This window comes from Chiloscyllium plagiosum, unplaced genomic scaffold (assembly GCF_037043375.1).
Source record: "Chiloscyllium plagiosum isolate Xiang-an unplaced genomic scaffold, Cpla_swu_hap1 HiC_scaffold_13, whole genome shotgun sequence".
Classification (NCBI taxonomy): domain Eukaryota; kingdom Metazoa; phylum Chordata; class Chondrichthyes; order Orectolobiformes; family Hemiscylliidae; genus Chiloscyllium; species Chiloscyllium plagiosum.
In genome coordinates, this window is record NW_028270151.1 from 14,885,708 (window position 1) to 14,902,002 (window position 16,295).

The window sequence follows — 16,295 nt, forward strand, 5'->3', positions numbered from 1 at the left end:
CTCTTCAACATCTTGTCCAAAAGACAGCATTTTTGACAATCTAGCACACATTCACCTTCAATGTACTATGATGTCCGCTTGGGTGATATGCCTAAAAACCCATAACTTTGACTCCAATTTGAGGGTACTGTCACTGAGCTGATGTGGCTGTTGAGGAGTGATGAGCCAAATAATCATCGTTTCTATAAACTTCTCTTCAGTTATTTTATTAATCCAGTAATTTAATGAAATGACCAAATGCCTGTGTTCCAGCAGTCATTTACAGCCCATTGATTTTGGTACTGTTTTAGGGGTTTGGTAGTAATGTGCAGGAACAGAGTTAGAATGCGGACCTAATTTGTATATAATATGTGGCAAAGCATTTGACTTCACCCTTCGTTTTGTCGTCTTGTTTTACAGACACGTAGCATCCTTTCTATCAGTCTTCAAGCTGGTCTTAATAGGACTAATTATAGTTGGTAAAGACCCCTTTCCTAGTTTGGGCATGGAAACACCTAGCATTTGGCACTGGAGTCAGCAGAACAAGGTAACCAGTTATAGGAAAAAAAGTGCTCAAGTGGAAAATTTCTCCTCAAATGCAGTGTTTGAAAAAACAATTCCAGCAACAGCAAGCTATGCTTATGTTTTGAAAAAAATGCTCCACTTGCTAAATTTTGACCTAAAGCCATTTAATAGCTGATCGGGATTTATTGATGTGTAACTGAAGTTGTCAGAATTTGTCTCACTGTGGTCGCAGCGGGTATCATACATCCAGTTTTTATTGTGAAGTGTTTACCACTGTTAAAATCTACATTGTTTTTGACTCACAATGAAAGTGCTGATCTTTGACTCAATGATTGTTGCAGCATTGAGGTAGAAACATCACTGCACAGGAGGCAACCAATTGGTCATCTTGGTGCTAGTTGAAAAGACTATCCAGTCTTAATCCCATTTTCTGCCTCTTGTTTATCGGCCCATGGGTTGCAGTACCATATCCAAGTTTTTTTTTTAATGTGAGGCTTTCTGTCTCAACCACCCTATCAGGTTGTGCATGCGGTCGATACATTCTCAAGATCTTTGCTGTCACAGTTGGTGGCTAACAATAGAGCCATCTGCATAGGCATTCTTCCTTGGGAAAAAAAATGCCCAAACAACAGAGGAACTTCAATTACCAAGCAAGATTGCAAGATTCTGATGTTTGGCTCAACAATGTATCCATCATTCGATTAACCGAACAAAACACGTCCATGCCATCCGGTTACCCAAACTAAACGAGTCCCATTTGACTGCATTTAACCTGTATCCCTCTAAATGTTTTCTATTTATGTACCTGTCCAAATATATTTTCAAACTGTCCTTGCATCTATCACTTTCTCTGGCAATTCATTTCACATATAAAGTATCCTCTTTTTAAAAAAAAGTTGCCCCTCAGGTCCCTTTTAAATCTTTCACCCCTTATCTTAAAATTACACCCTCTAGTGTTGAACTCCCCTCCCATCGGGGAAAAACCCTTTGATATTCACCTTATCTGTGCTTCTCATGATTTCATAAACCTCCTTAAGGTCACCCTTCAACCTCCTATGCTCCAGGGAAGAAAGATTCCTGCCTATCCAATCTCTCCTTAAATTCAAACTTCCCAGTCTCAGTGGCATCTTTAATTCTTTTCTGCAACCTTTCCAATATAATAACATCCTTCTTATATTAGGGTGACCATCCTATATAGAATTGCACACAGTACTCAATGTCTTCTACATGTCCCATCCTGAATGCTATGACCACTGAAGGCAAGCATGCTAAATGCTGTCTTCAGCACCCTGTCTACCTGTAATGTCACTTGCAAGGAATCATGCACCTGCACTCCTAGGTTCCTGTTCAACAACACTCCCCAGGGCTCTATTATTAATTGTATAACCCCTGCCCTTATTCATCTTACCAAAATGCAGTACCTTACATTTATCTAATTTATCTAAATTAAATTCCATCTGTCAGTGCTTGGCACATTGGCCCATTTGATCAAGATTCTGTTGAACTCTTGGATAACTGTCTCCATTGTCCACTATGCCGCCAATTTTGGTTTCATCCGCAAACTTGCGAGCCATGCTTTGTGTATTCTGATCCAAATTGTTTGTAGAACAATGTACAATCTTGTCCTGGAGCATTTCATTTACAAGACAGTTCTGTGTCCAGATATGTCCCTGGTTTTGATGAATTTGCATGATCAAATACAGTCCTGTATTTTGAAATTTTTTGTTTGATTGTTCTCTGCCTTTCCTCACCCTGTGTACTGCTACAGAAGAAGTAATGTCAAAGTCAGAATGTTAGCTCTGTTTCTGTGTACAGAGATGCCACCAGACCCACTGAGTTTCTCCAATATTTTCTGATTTTGTTCCAGATTTCTAGCATCCAACCTTTTTTGCTTTTACCTGCTCTAATTAGCCTGTTCTAGATTGCCCCAAGCCCTACTTTTCCTTATTGCTGTATTAATTTGCCTTCTGCAATATGAACATTCCCAGTAAATAAATGGGGCCTCCTTTTAGATGTGTTTTTTGTCATCCATTTTACATCTGATATCAGATGGTATTAACTATTGACCAAATATGAAAAACCATGCAATCTAACGGTCATTGGGAAGTGTTTCAGTTAGAACCTCACATTAAAACTGATGCATTTGTTTTATTTAGATCTATGCATGTATGATGGTGTTCTTCCTTAGCAACATGATTGAAAATCAGTGTATGTCTACAGGTGCATTTGAGATTACATTAAATGGTAAGTCGTAAGATTAACACTATTGCACTTTTAAGCAACTGCATTTGTGGTCCCATTGAAATATGTTGGTCCAGTAAATTTAAAAAAACTAGTGAACTAATTTAAGCATCAGTAAATAACACTTGGTGAACATAAACAAGGTTACACAATGTTTTTATATTTACCAAATGATGTGAAAATTAAATGTGATGTCAGTTAATATCACATTTTGATGCCATTTTTAAAAATTCCAGCAACGTGCAAATAAACAAACTGAAGAAAAAAAAATCACTGAATTATTTTGCTCTAATGTTTTCATTAATGTTTTCACTATATTTAATTGGCTTTTTGTTTAGAGTCATAAAGATGTACAGCATGGAGACAGACCCGTCCATGCCAACCAGATATCCCAACCCAATCTAGTCCCACCTGCCAGCATCCGGCCAATATCCCTCCAAACCCTTCCTATTCATATACCCATCCAAATGCCTCTTAAATGTTGCAATTGTACCATTCTCCACCACATCCTCTGGCAGCTCATTTCATACACATACCACCCTCTGCGTGAAAACGTTGCCCCTTAGGTCTCTTTTATATCTTTCCCCTCGCACCCTAAACCTATGCCCTCTAGTTCTGGACTCCCCGACCCCAGGGAAAAGACTTTGACTATTTATCCTATCCATGCCCCTCATAATTTTGTAAACCTCTATAAGATCACCCCTCAGCTTCCGACGCTCCAGGGAAAACAGCCCCAGCCTGTTCAGCCTCTCCTTGTAGCTCAGATCCTCCAACCCTGGCAACATCCTTGTAAATCTTTACTGAACCCTTTCAAGTTTCACAGCATCTTTCCGATAGGAAGGAGACCAGAATTGCACGCAATATTCCAACAGTGGCCTAACCAATGTCCTGTACAGCCGCAACATGACCTCCCAACTCCTGTACTCAATACCCTGACCAATAAAGGAAAGCATACCAAACCCTGCCTTCACTATCCTATCTACCTGCGACTCCACTTTCAAGGAGCTATGAACCTGCACTCCAAGGTCTCTTTGTTCAGCAACACTCCCTAGGACTTTACCATTAAGTGTATAAGTCCTGCTAAAATTTGCTTTCCCAAAATGCAGCACATTGCATTTATCTGAATTAAACTCCATCTGCCACTTCTCAGCCCATTGGCCCATCTGGTCCAGATCCTGTTATAATCTGAGGTAACCCTCTTTGCTCAAAAACTGCATGAATCCATGTAAGATTCTGTAAATCCGTTTTTTACATTACAATCAGTCTGCATTTTGTGGCCCAGACAGCCTCACACAGGGCACCTCACACCTTCAGTGCATTATCTGGGCCGACATGACGCCAATTGTTAATGTTCACTTGAGAATGTAACAAAAAAGTTCTGCGATTTACGTATGAAAGAACTGAAACCAACATGGTCATTCTAAAAGGAGAGCGTTAAAAAAAAATCCAGGTCTTTTTCAATATATAATTTCAGTCACATCACACTGTGAACTTTGGCTACGAATTTTGTGTCTTATGATCTTATACTCCACAACCACCTGATGAAGGAGCAGTGCTCTGAATGCTAGTGCTTCCAAATAAACCTGTTGGACTATGACCTGGTGTTGTGATTTTTAACTTTGTATTTAACAAGAATTGCTACTTATTGCATGTAAATGGACTCAAGTACTGTCACAATATAACTCACCTGGTTAAAATACTCTAATCAGATTATAAATTTCACCTGTGCACAAGGAAAGAAAAACGTGTGCTATGGATGGAGGGAAAAATTAGGGAAGTGGTTCAGTGGTCCCTATTGATGAGATCTGACAGCATTCTTGTATTGATCAGAATTCGGCTTCCCTGTCTTTCTTCTCTGATCCTTTTACTTTTTAGCAGAAGGCACATGTTGACTGGTTCACACTTGTAATTTATCTCTGACTCACTAATTGAAAGTCACAGTTCATAGCAATTGAAGTAAAATATAAACTGGGTTTCTTCAGGCTTAAAGTGGCTTTTACTGCGGAGAGCAGTAAGAACTCTTGAGCTGGTGGAGATCTGATGGCTTCTCCCTGCCTTAATCGCAGCCCTGAGCTGTTCAGTTATCTTGCAGGCAGAAGGCGTTTGTCATCTGTAAATGGTCATTAGTCCGCAAAGCAATCAGCTATTTGTTGCCAGCTGACTTGTACACGCCGTTAGCTCCAGCTCATCTTGTTTGTCTACTACTTCACCTAGCTTCTGTGTAAACATTGTTTGTGGTGACTGTCAGGTTACTTCTTTTCAAAAACATGAAGTAATCCTTCAGCAAGTTTTTGTTTCAAAAACCTTTCTTTTCCCATTTCATCCCACAATTAAAAAATTCAGGAATATAATGACGTGGCTTTTATGTGAGAGTTGTAAATTCTGTTTGTGTAGTTTGAAGCTCTTCCTCATACAGTCATACCCAAAGTACTGGTAACTTATGTTTAAGAAGCTTTTCATTCTACTGTTCTTTAGATGTTCCAGTATGGTCCAAACTAGAGTCTGGCCATCTTCCATCCATGCAACAGCTTGTGCAAATTCTGGACAATGAAATGAAGCTCAATGTACACATGGATTCAATCCCACTGCATCGATCTTAGCTAGATCTTAAGGCATTGAATAGCCTTTTTTGTGAGTATCCCTTTCAAACGTATAATTTTATTCAGCAAATGAAAGATCCTTTATCCTTTCATCAATCATTTCAGTCTTAGAGTATTTTACTATTATAGAAATAGTTTTCTTAGTTAACTTTGTTTAATTTATACTGCTTGAAAAATTTGCAAACTTGATTCTGAAGCAATTCTCTGTTACAGAAATAGCTTTAGAAGGGAAAAAAAAATGTTGGAATTTGAGCAGAAGCATTTGAAGGTGATTAGAAGACTGTAAATGGAACAGGTTAAGCAGGCATGATGTGGAGGCAAACAGTTTTGAAAAATCCATGAATCTTGTGTTTCTCCTGATTAGCCAGAAAACTTTGTGTTTTGTCTGAAAGACTGTGCTTATAGTCATTTAGCGTTCAGGTTTTAAAAAGTGACTGCCAAACGCGGTATTTCCGATTAGACCATAAGACGTAGCAGCAGAAATTAAGCTATTCAGCCCATCAAGTCTGCTCTGCCATTCAATCATGGCTGAATAGTTTCTCCTTGTAACCCTTGATCCCCCTTACAATCAAGAACCTATCTATTTCCGTCTTAAATATACTCAGTGACCTGGTCTCCAGAACCTTCTGTGGCAGTGAATTCCATAGATTCCACACACTCTGGCTGAAGAAGTTTATCCTTATCTCTGTTCTAAAAGATCTTCCCTTTACTCTAAGGCTGTCCCCTTGGGTCCAAGCCTCTCCTACCAATGGAAACATCTTCCCAACATCCACTCTTTCCAGACCATTCAATATTCTGTAAATTGATCTCCCTCTCATTCTTCAAAAGTCCAGCAATGTACAGACCCAGAGTCCTCAAGTATTCCTCATATGTTAAGCTGTTCATTCCTGGCACCAAATTGAAAATCCCACAACAGCAGGTTATAGAGCAGCAGGTTTAATTGGAAGTACTAGCTTTCGGAGCGCTGCTCCTTCAGGTGGTTGTGGAGTCCACAACCATCTGATGAAGGAGCGGCGCTCTGAAAGGTAGTGTTTCCAATTAAATCTGTTGGACTATAACCTGCTGTTGTGTGATTTTAACTTTGTACACCCTAGTCCGATACCGGCATCTCCAAACCATTCCTGGGACCATTCTTGTGAATCTCTTCTGATCATGCTCAAAGGCCATTGCATCCTTCCTGAGATTTGGGGCCGAAAACTATGCACAATACTCCAAATGTAGCCTGACCAGAGCCTTATTGAGCCTCAGAAGTACATCCCTGCTTTTATATTCAAGTTCACGCAAAATAAATGTCATAATTGCATTTGCCTTCCTAACTACTGACTCAACCTGCAAGTTTACCTTGAGAAAATCCTGGACAAGAACTCCTAAGTCTCTTCGCACTTCAGACTTTGGAGTTTCTCCCCATTTAGAAAATGGTCCATGCCTCTATTCTTCCTACCAAGGTGCGTGACCTCACACTTTCCCATATTATACTCCATCTACCACTTCTTTGCTCACTCTCCTAACCTGTCCACATCCTTCTGCAGCCACCCAGCTCCTCAATACTATCTGTCCCTCTATCTATCTTTGTATCATCAGCAAACTTAGCCAGAACGCCCTAAGTTATAGAGTCAGAGTCATAGTGATGTACAGCACGGAAACAGACCTTTCAGTCCAACTCGTCCATCCCAACCAGATATCCCAACCCAATCCAGTCCCACCTGGCCCATATCCCTCCAAAGCCTTCCTATTCATATACCAATCCAGTTGCCTTTTAAGTGTTGCAATTGTACCAGCCTCCAGCACTTCCTCTGGTAGCTCATTCCATACACGTACCACCCCCGAATGAAAAGGTTGCCCTTCGGTCTTTTATATCTTTCCCCTCTCACCCTAAACCTATGCCCTGTAGTTCTGGACTCCACCACCCCAAGGAAAAGACTTTGTCTATTTATCCTATCCACGCCCCTCATGATTTTATAAACCTCTGTAAGGTCACCCCTCAGCCTCCGACGCTCCAGGGAAAACAGCCCCAGCCTATTCCGCTTCTCCCTATAGCTCAAATCCTCCAACCCTGGCAACATCCTTGTAAATCTTTTCTGAATCTTTTCAAGTTTCACAACATCTTTCTGATAGAAAGGAGACCAGAATTGCACGCAGTATTCCAACAGTGGCCTAACCAATGTCATGTATAGCCGCAACATGACCTCCCAACTCTGTACTCAATTCTCTGACCAATAAAGGAAAGCATACCAAACGCTGCCTTCACTATCCTATCTACCTGCGACTCCACTTTCAAGGAGCTATGAACCTGCACTCCAAGGTCTCTTTGTTCAGCAACACTCCCTAGGACCTTACCATTATGTGTATAAGTCCTGCTAAGATTTGCTTTCCCAAAATGCAGCACCTCGCGTTTATCTGAATTAAACTCCATCTGCCACTTCTCAGCCCATTGGCCCATCTGATCAAGATCCTTTTGTAATCTGAGGTAACCTTCTTAGCTGTCCAGTACACCTCCAATTTTGGTGTCATCAGCAAACTTACTAGCTTCTACCTCTTACGCTCTCACGCAAATCATTTATATAAATGATGAAAAGTAGTGGACCCAGCACCGACTGTTGTGGCACTCCACTGGTCACAGGCCTCCAGTCTGAAAAACAACTCTCCACCACCACCCTCTGTCTTCTACCTTTTGAGCCTGTCTTGTATCCACCTGGCGAGTTCTCCCTGAATTCCATGAAATCTAATCTTGTTCACGAGTCTCCCATGGGGAACCTTGTCGAACGCCTTACTGAAGTGCATATAGATCACATCTACCGCTCTGCACTCATTAATCCTCTTTGTTACTTCTTCAAAAAACTCAATCAACTTCCTTCATCTCGATCGTTAATGTATAAAGTGAAAAATTGTCCCAACACTGAGCCTTGCGGAACAACACTTACCAGCTGCCACCCTGAGAAAGGAGCCTTGCTTTCTGCCAGACAACCAGTCCTCTATCCATGCTAGCATTTTGCCTCCAACACCATGGCCCCTTATCTTACTCAGTAGCTTCCTGTGTGGCACCTTTTCAAAGGCCTTGATTCTGATGGGCATGCAACCAATTGAACTAAGATGACATATTGCCTGCTATCCACAGGCAGCTGCATGAGAGATGTGTTATATTTAGCTAATTTAATTACTAACTACCGATTAAAATATCATCAAAGTTTTCAATGTATTAAAACCATTCTTGTATTTTATGGTGAATGGATAATGAGTAACGAAGTTTTGCACCTTTAATTGTTGAATGATGCCAGATAATGTTCTCATGTCTTATTCTCCCTTTTTTGTCTTGCAGGTATTTTAGAGGATGTTTTCTAAGAATGGTAAGCCTGATGATTATGAAGGACTGCGCTTAAAGCAGCACTGACTGTTTGTGCAGACTGGATGCTCCCCATCAGTCATACCGGTCCTTTGAAAACCTCCTCTGAAAACTGGAAAGGACCTCAATGCTCAGATACACTGATCATGTTCACCTTGTAGTGTACTGCACATATATCAAATTGTAATATGAACATAGTTTCTTTTTTATATGTAATTTAATATGACTTTATGGTGACATTTAATGAAATAATACAGATGGCAAATAACAGTTCTGTTATTTTGTGTTTTAAATGAGTGGTATACTATAAATTTTATGTTTGATATTGTAATTTAGAATTTAATTATAATTTAAATGCAGGCACGTTTAACCTGTAGCCCTGGTGTAAACCTGTCAAATCCACACTATGTAGGAGATTAAGGTTGACATGTTTGTACCTAGTAGGAGTATTGTTAATTTGAAATCATACACTGAAATATTTGCCAACAGGGAAAAAGTTTTTTTTTTGTTATGCCCTATTCTAGAGCTTCCAAGTAGCCTGAATATTATTTTTCACGTGATTGAGAAAATGGCCATTTCAGTTCATACAATATTGTTAAAAAAAGACTTGATGCATAAAGAGTCTTGCTTCAGGAGGTGAAACTAGCCTTGTAGCAAAAGAGAGTGCTGGTGGAATGCTACATAAAAGCCCGGTTAAATATGTCTGATTTGCATGGAATAATATAACCACAAAAATGATCTCTGGGCCTTGAATTGGAGAACCAGCATATAAGAATGAAAATTCCAAATTTTACACACTGTGCAGTGAAAAGATGAAACTGGAATTCAAAAGATGATGCAGAGGTCAAGTGTCTCAAACCTATTTGGAATACATATTGAGTCCATGACAACTTTGGATCAACTATAAACTGGCCCATTGAGCTCATTTGTAAGGGGAACAAAAAGAAATCACACGTGGCCAGCACTTTTGAAATTTAGTTTGAAATAAAATGGAGTAAACATTTTTGGCCAAAATTCAATTTGATAATGCCATTGCAGCGCTTTGAAATTTTATTTTCTTGTCTGCCTTTGATTATTTGTTTACCGGAAGAAAAATTTTACTAAGTTTTATTTTCTGATGTCTCATTTTGTTTTTTGTGAATCTCGTCATTTGCCTGCTATGTTTTGGTGAAAGGGTAAACACCCACAACATTCCCTAACTACCTTTGTGGGGTGCACTGCGCTAAAATTAGAGGTGATGCACATTGTCCCAATTAAATAGTTAAAATACTTCTGGGCAACATTCTATCTGTATCAATTTGCAATATCAAATAGCACATAAAATATATCAATTCAGTGAATTATTGGTTACCACTTACTAAACTTTGAGGGATAGATGGAAAGAAAATGTGGGCAGCCCTCAAAATCATTCCCATGAATTCTCAACAGATTTCTCTTCCTCACCATGACTTTTTTGAGAGTGGGTGGGAGTGATGAGTGAGTTCCAATGGTGAGGAACAAAGATAAACAACATAAAATAAATCAGCACAAATCATAAAGTTACTCTTCTTGCAGTAAAATTTCAATTTTAATGTATCAGATTTTCAAAAGAATTATTTTGTACTTGGTCACAGCACTGAAAGATTTAAGATGAGATTGCCAGCATGTGACTTTCACAGCTTTAGTTTTCTTGATCTATAATAATTTCTTCAATATGGATTATTTCAAACTGTATGTATCTGTGCATTCTGTTCTATCTTAAACTCATTAGAAAATGGACTTTATTTTTAAAGAGTATTTGATACATTTCCTTTAGTAAAAAAATCTCTTTAGCCATAGTTCCATACATAAATGAGAAAAAAGTGTCATTATTCCTCATACTGCTTAAAGATTTGAATTACTTTAAATCTTTGAATTCACATGATGTAAGAATATCTTGTTGAGTGTATTTTGAACAGTCATGTGTTGTGTTGCTCTTTGAATTTAATTGGAAATTTTTTCCTCCTTGCTTTATCTGAAACAACATTTGTGACTTGCCTAAACCATCTTTCTTATCTTGTTCTGCATCCTCATCTTTTGAGAACAAGTTACACAATATCATCTTTCGTAAATTTCTTCTCAAACCTTTCAATAAAGTCTGCTTTTGAAACACAAGGGCATTGATTTCACCAAGATGCTTGAGTTATAGTGCTTTTTCTAAAACAAGTAAATGGGGGAAAAAGTGACATTTATCTTTGTCTCTCTTTTTTGTTCTTTCTCTATCAAAAAGCTGATGCTTTTTACCCTGTACTAGCTAACCTGCTATTAACACAAATTCAGACTGAGAAACTGATTAATCCATGATTATGCTTGCTTACTGAGATAGTCAAACACAAGGTAAATTAGTGTGTTTTATATTTAGCCATGCAGGTGGAGTGTTCATTCTTAATGTATTTAAACATTGCATCCAAAATCTGAGTTGCATCTTGTGGTTCTGCTTTTGTCCGGACAAGGCAGTCGCTTTTTGATTATTCTAGCTGTAACGAGCTTGGCAATACCACGTTGTATTGGGTGTGTCAATAAGGTGAGTTGAAACTGCAATGATTTTGGTGGTACTGAATTTTAAACTTGGTCACCCCTTGCTCCCTGTCTAATCATACCTCAAACATGAAACTCCTTATCTCTGTTGCCTTGGGTATTCTGGAAAAATTACTTGGAGTATGTTTCCATTACTGACCTTGAAATGTTGATCTTTGAAGTAAGGGCTGCAAATTTTAAAGAACAAATTCTATTTGTATTTAACGAATGAGATGTTTCATATTAGCCAGGTGCTATTCAAGAATGGTTTTTAAAGGTGGAAAGAGTCAGAGTTATACAGAATGGAAACAGACCCTTCAGTCCATTACATCCATGCCGACCAGATAACCTAATCTCGTCGCACCTGCCAGCATTTGGCCCATATCCCTCTAAACCCTTCTTATTCATGTACCCACCAGTTGCCTTTTAAATGTTGTAATTATACCAGCCTCCACCACTTTTTTGGCAGCTCATTCCAAAAATGCACCATTGTTTGCGTGAAAAAGTTGTCCCTTAGGTCTTTCTCCTCTCATCCTAAACCTATGCTGTCTAGTTCTGGACTCTTTCCCCCTATCTCCCTACATCCAACCCACTCACACCCAACCCAAGGAAATGACATTCTCTATTTACCCTATCCATGTGCCTCATGATTTTATAAACCTCTATAAGGTCACTTCTCAGCCTCTGATGATCCAGGGAAATCAGCCCTAGCCTATTCAGTCTCTCTGTATAGCTCAAACCCTCCAACCCTGGCAACATCCTTGTATATATATTTTCTGAACCCTTTCAAGTTTCACAACATCCAAGCTATATTGGAGACCAGAATTGCACTCTATTCCAAAAATGGCCTAATATCCTTCCAGCCGCAACATGATCTCTCAAGTCCTAGACTCAATGCTCTGACCTATCTATCTGAGACTATACTTTCAAGGAACTATGAACCTGCACTCCCAAGGTCTCATTATTCAGCAACACTCCCCAGGACCTTACCATTAAGTGTATAAGTCCTGTTCTGATTTGCCTTTCCAAAATACAACACCTCTCATTTATCTAAATTAAAATTCATCTGCCACTCCTCGGCCCATCGGTCCATGTGATCAAGATCCCATTGTATTCTGATGTAACCTTCTTTGCTGTCTGCCGCACCTCCAATTTTGTTATCATCTGCCAGCTAACTAACTGTTCATATCAAATCATTTATATAAATGATGAAAAGCAGTAGACCCAGCACCAATCCTTGTGGTACACTACTGGTCAAGGCCTCCAATCTGCAAAACAACCATCCACCACCCCCCTTTGTCTTCTACCCACAAGGCTAGTTCTCCCTCTCTCCTATGTGATCTAACCTTGCTAACCAGTCTACCATGTGGAACTTTGTCAAACGTCTTGCTGAAGTTCATATAGATCATATTCACCACTCTGCCCTCATCAATCCTCCTCGCTGCTACTCGCAAAAACTCAATCAACCTAGTGAGCGCCATGATTTCCCACTACAAGGCCATGTGACTATCCCTAATTAGTGCTTGCTTTTCGAAATACATGTGAATTATGTCCCTCAGGATTCCCTCCAACGACTTGCCCACTACCAACATCAGGCTCACTGGTCTATAATTGCCTGGCTTTTCTTTATCATCTTTCTTAATAGTTGCACCACATTAGCCAACCTCCAGTCTTCTAGCACCTCCCCTGTGACTATTGATAATTCAAATGTCTGAGCAAGAGGCCCAGCTTCACTTCCCTAGCTTCCCATCGAGTTCTACGGTATACCTGATCAGATCCTGGGGATTTATTCACCTTTATGCGTTTCAAGACATCCAGCACCACCACCTCTGTAGTATGGACATTTTTCAAGATGTCACCATCTTTCTCCTCACATTCTGTATCTTCCATGTCCTTCTCCACAGTAAACACTGATGCAAAATACTCGTTTAATATCTTCTCCCATCTCCTACCGTTCCATACAAAGGCTACCTTGCTGATCTTTGAGGATTCCTATTCTCTCCCTAGTTACCCTTTTGTCCTTAATGTATTTATAGAATTCCTTTGGATTCTCCTTCACCCTATTTGCCAAAGCTATCTCATGTCCCTTTTTGCCCTCCTGATTTCCCTATTAAGTTTATTCCTACTGCCTTTATACTCTTCTAAGGATTCACTTGATCTCTGCTGTTTATACCTGACAAATGCTTCCTTTTTCTTGACTAAAACCTCAATTTCTCTAGTCACCCGGTATTCCCTACACTTGCTAGCTTTGCCTTTCACCCTAACAGAAACATACTTTCTCTGGACACTCCTCTCAATTTTGAAGGCTTCCCAATTTCCAGCTGTCCCTTTACCTGCAAACATCCACACCCAATGTCTGAAAGTTCCTGAAGAAGGGCTTATGCCCGAAACGTCGATTCTCCTGTTCCCTGGATGCTGCCTGACCTGCTGCGCTTTTCCAGCAACGCATTTTCAGCTTTGAAAGTTCTTGCCTAATACCAAGAAAATGTATTTCCCAGTAATGTCTGCTTCCCTATTAAATGCTCAGTTTAAATTTATTCTTTGTTGTTATAAACTGCAATAGACTGCCTTATCTCATTCGCATCTTAATTGCTTTGTGTCTAAAGGGTTAATTTGCAGCTTGTCTTTTGTTTGCTCAATTGTGCAACTACCCAGTGTTTCCTCGGTCCATGTGAATTGTAGGAAGGGACTGTATGCATTCTTGAAATGTCTGAAATCATCTCAACCTTTTCCTCATTGAACTCCATTTGCATCTCTCAGCCCAGCTCTGCAGCTTAACTATGCCCCTCTATAACCTGCAACATACTTCGGCACTATCCACAACTCCACTGGCCTTAATATCATCTGCAAATTTCCTAACTGATCCTTCTACGCACTCATCAAGCCACCTGTACTGATCTGTGCCTATTTAAATGCCAAAATTGTCCAAGATTTTAATTTGTCATAACCAACAGTAGCAGAATGGAGTTGAATTTATTACTTTGTGTGCAATTAGCTATTTTATAAATGTGTTTTCTTGCCTTTACTCTAAAATTAGTGTTGTTAATGTACTGTACCCTTTCCACCTGATATATAACCAGATTAGGGTGAATAAGGACGTTACTGGCTTTGTACAATTCATCTGTCATCTTGTGTTAACAGATTATTAAAATTGAATTCACAATTTGCCATCTGCTATGAAGGGATTTGACATTAGCCTGGGGTCCTGGATTGCAAATCTAGTGACATAGTAACAATGTCACAGCCTCCCATTCTTTGTTTTCAAATAATAAATACAAAAATCTAAAGTTTGAGCTTTAAGAAATGATCAACATTGATAAAGTAATATAAGCACAAAACATGGTTTGATTTTGACCAGTCAGAATAAACATGATTAAACAGAGAACACCTCTGGGACACCCGGACCAACCAATCCAACCACCCTGTGGCTCAACACTTCAACTCCCCCTCCCACTCCACCAAGGATATGCAGGTCTTTGGACTCCTCCATCGCCAGACCACAACACCACGACGGTTGGAGGAAGAGCGCCTAGGAACCCTCCAACCACAAGGGATGAACTCGGATTTCACCAGTTTCCTCATTTCCCCTCCCCCCACCTTGTCTCAGTCAAATCCATCGAGCTCAGCACCGCCTTCCTAACCTGCAATCTTCTTCCTGACCTCTCCGCCCCCACCCCAGTCTGACCTATCACCCTCACCTTGACCTCTTTCCACCTATCGCATTTCCGACGCCCCTCCCTCAAGTCCCTCCTCCCTACCTTTTATCTTAGCCTGCTGGACAAACTTTCCTCATTCCTGAAGAAGGGCTTATGCCCGAAACGTCGATTCTCCTGTTCCCTGGATGCTGCCTGACCTGCTGCGCTTTTCCAGCAACACATTTTCAGTTCTGATCTCCAGCATCTGCAGACCTCACTTTCTCCTCTGCGGATGAATAGACTAGTGATAATATCACTAGGCCATCACTTGCTCCATCCTTGCATGTTGTGTCTTCTGAGATCTTCAAAAGGATGTGCTTGTTTTGAGGAAACCAACTTGCTCCTCCAACCTTCACGTGCTTTTTTTGCATCAGTATATTAGAGTGAAACGGAACATTTTGTAGCTTCATGGAAAAAATGTTAACCTTTGGCCCAATGACACCAGCATCAAATTGCATCTGCAAAAAGTGTTCCATCAAAGAGATTGGGAAAAACTAATTCATCTGTGAAAAAATATTGCTTTGTATCGCAACTTTAAAACTGCTAAAACTTTTTTTAATGCACAAATAGCGGCATCATTATATCAGCTGGTTCCGTTAACGAGCAAAGTGCCTGTTCCTTTGCGGAAGGAATATTAATTATATATAGATAAGATGTTATATCTAACAGGCTACAGCAATGTCTTAGTAAATGCACTGCCAACATGCCAGTTCGTAACCAGATGGTGTTTGGGCACTTAGGTTGGTTAGCTTTGATGACTCCAGTTAACTTGCCAGTAACATTCACGGTCTAAACATTTATTAAAATGTAACTACATTTCAGTACCTTAGCTGTGTCAGTGAGCTTCGAAGGAGGGAGGAACTGTTGAGATGGAGTTTGAAAGTAATCTGTAGCAGTAAGTGCAATATCAAGAGACTGGCGAAAGGGTCTATTGCATTTGCAATGGAAAATGAAAGATAAAAGTCCCTATATTCCAGCCAGGTTATAAGGCTGCTCTCTCATTAGAGAGAGGCGACTGGTGGTGGTTTGACCTGAGGGGTCACTATGCCTCAGGCGAGGGGAGAGATGGAAAAGGAGAGTTCCTCATAGTATGCTCAGTCAGTATGAGAAGTCATGCTACTGGCATCACTGTATCACAAGCCATTGATCCAGCATCTGTGCTAACTGGAAAATCATAATCAATTAAAACACCTAACTTGCTGAAATTGAAACAAGTAATGGTTAGTATCATTTTGGCATCTTAAACACTCCTAATTCTGCCCTCAGATGAATTCATCTTTGTTTTATTAGAAATGTTTATTGCTTCATTGTTTATTGATCCATTTCTATACATCTGCTGTTGTTAGCATTATTCTTGAATTCCTTTCTACTAGTACCTTT

General features: G+C 39.8%; 1 pseudogene across 1 annotated transcript in view; it reads left to right on the forward strand.

Annotated features, from left to right (window-relative positions):
• The window catches only part of LOC122556204 (thioredoxin reductase-like selenoprotein T), a 37,104-nt pseudogene extending 26,266 nt beyond the window's left edge, over window positions 1-10,838 (forward strand). The window contains exons 3-6 of the transcript XR_015759107.1: window positions 400-526; window positions 2,661-2,748; window positions 5,221-5,376; window positions 8,662-10,838. The product of XR_015759107.1 is annotated as a thioredoxin reductase-like selenoprotein T (transcript). The remainder of the gene's footprint in view (window positions 1-399; window positions 527-2,660; window positions 2,749-5,220; window positions 5,377-8,661) is intronic.
• The last annotated feature ends 5,457 nt before the right edge of the window (window positions 10,839-16,295 follow it).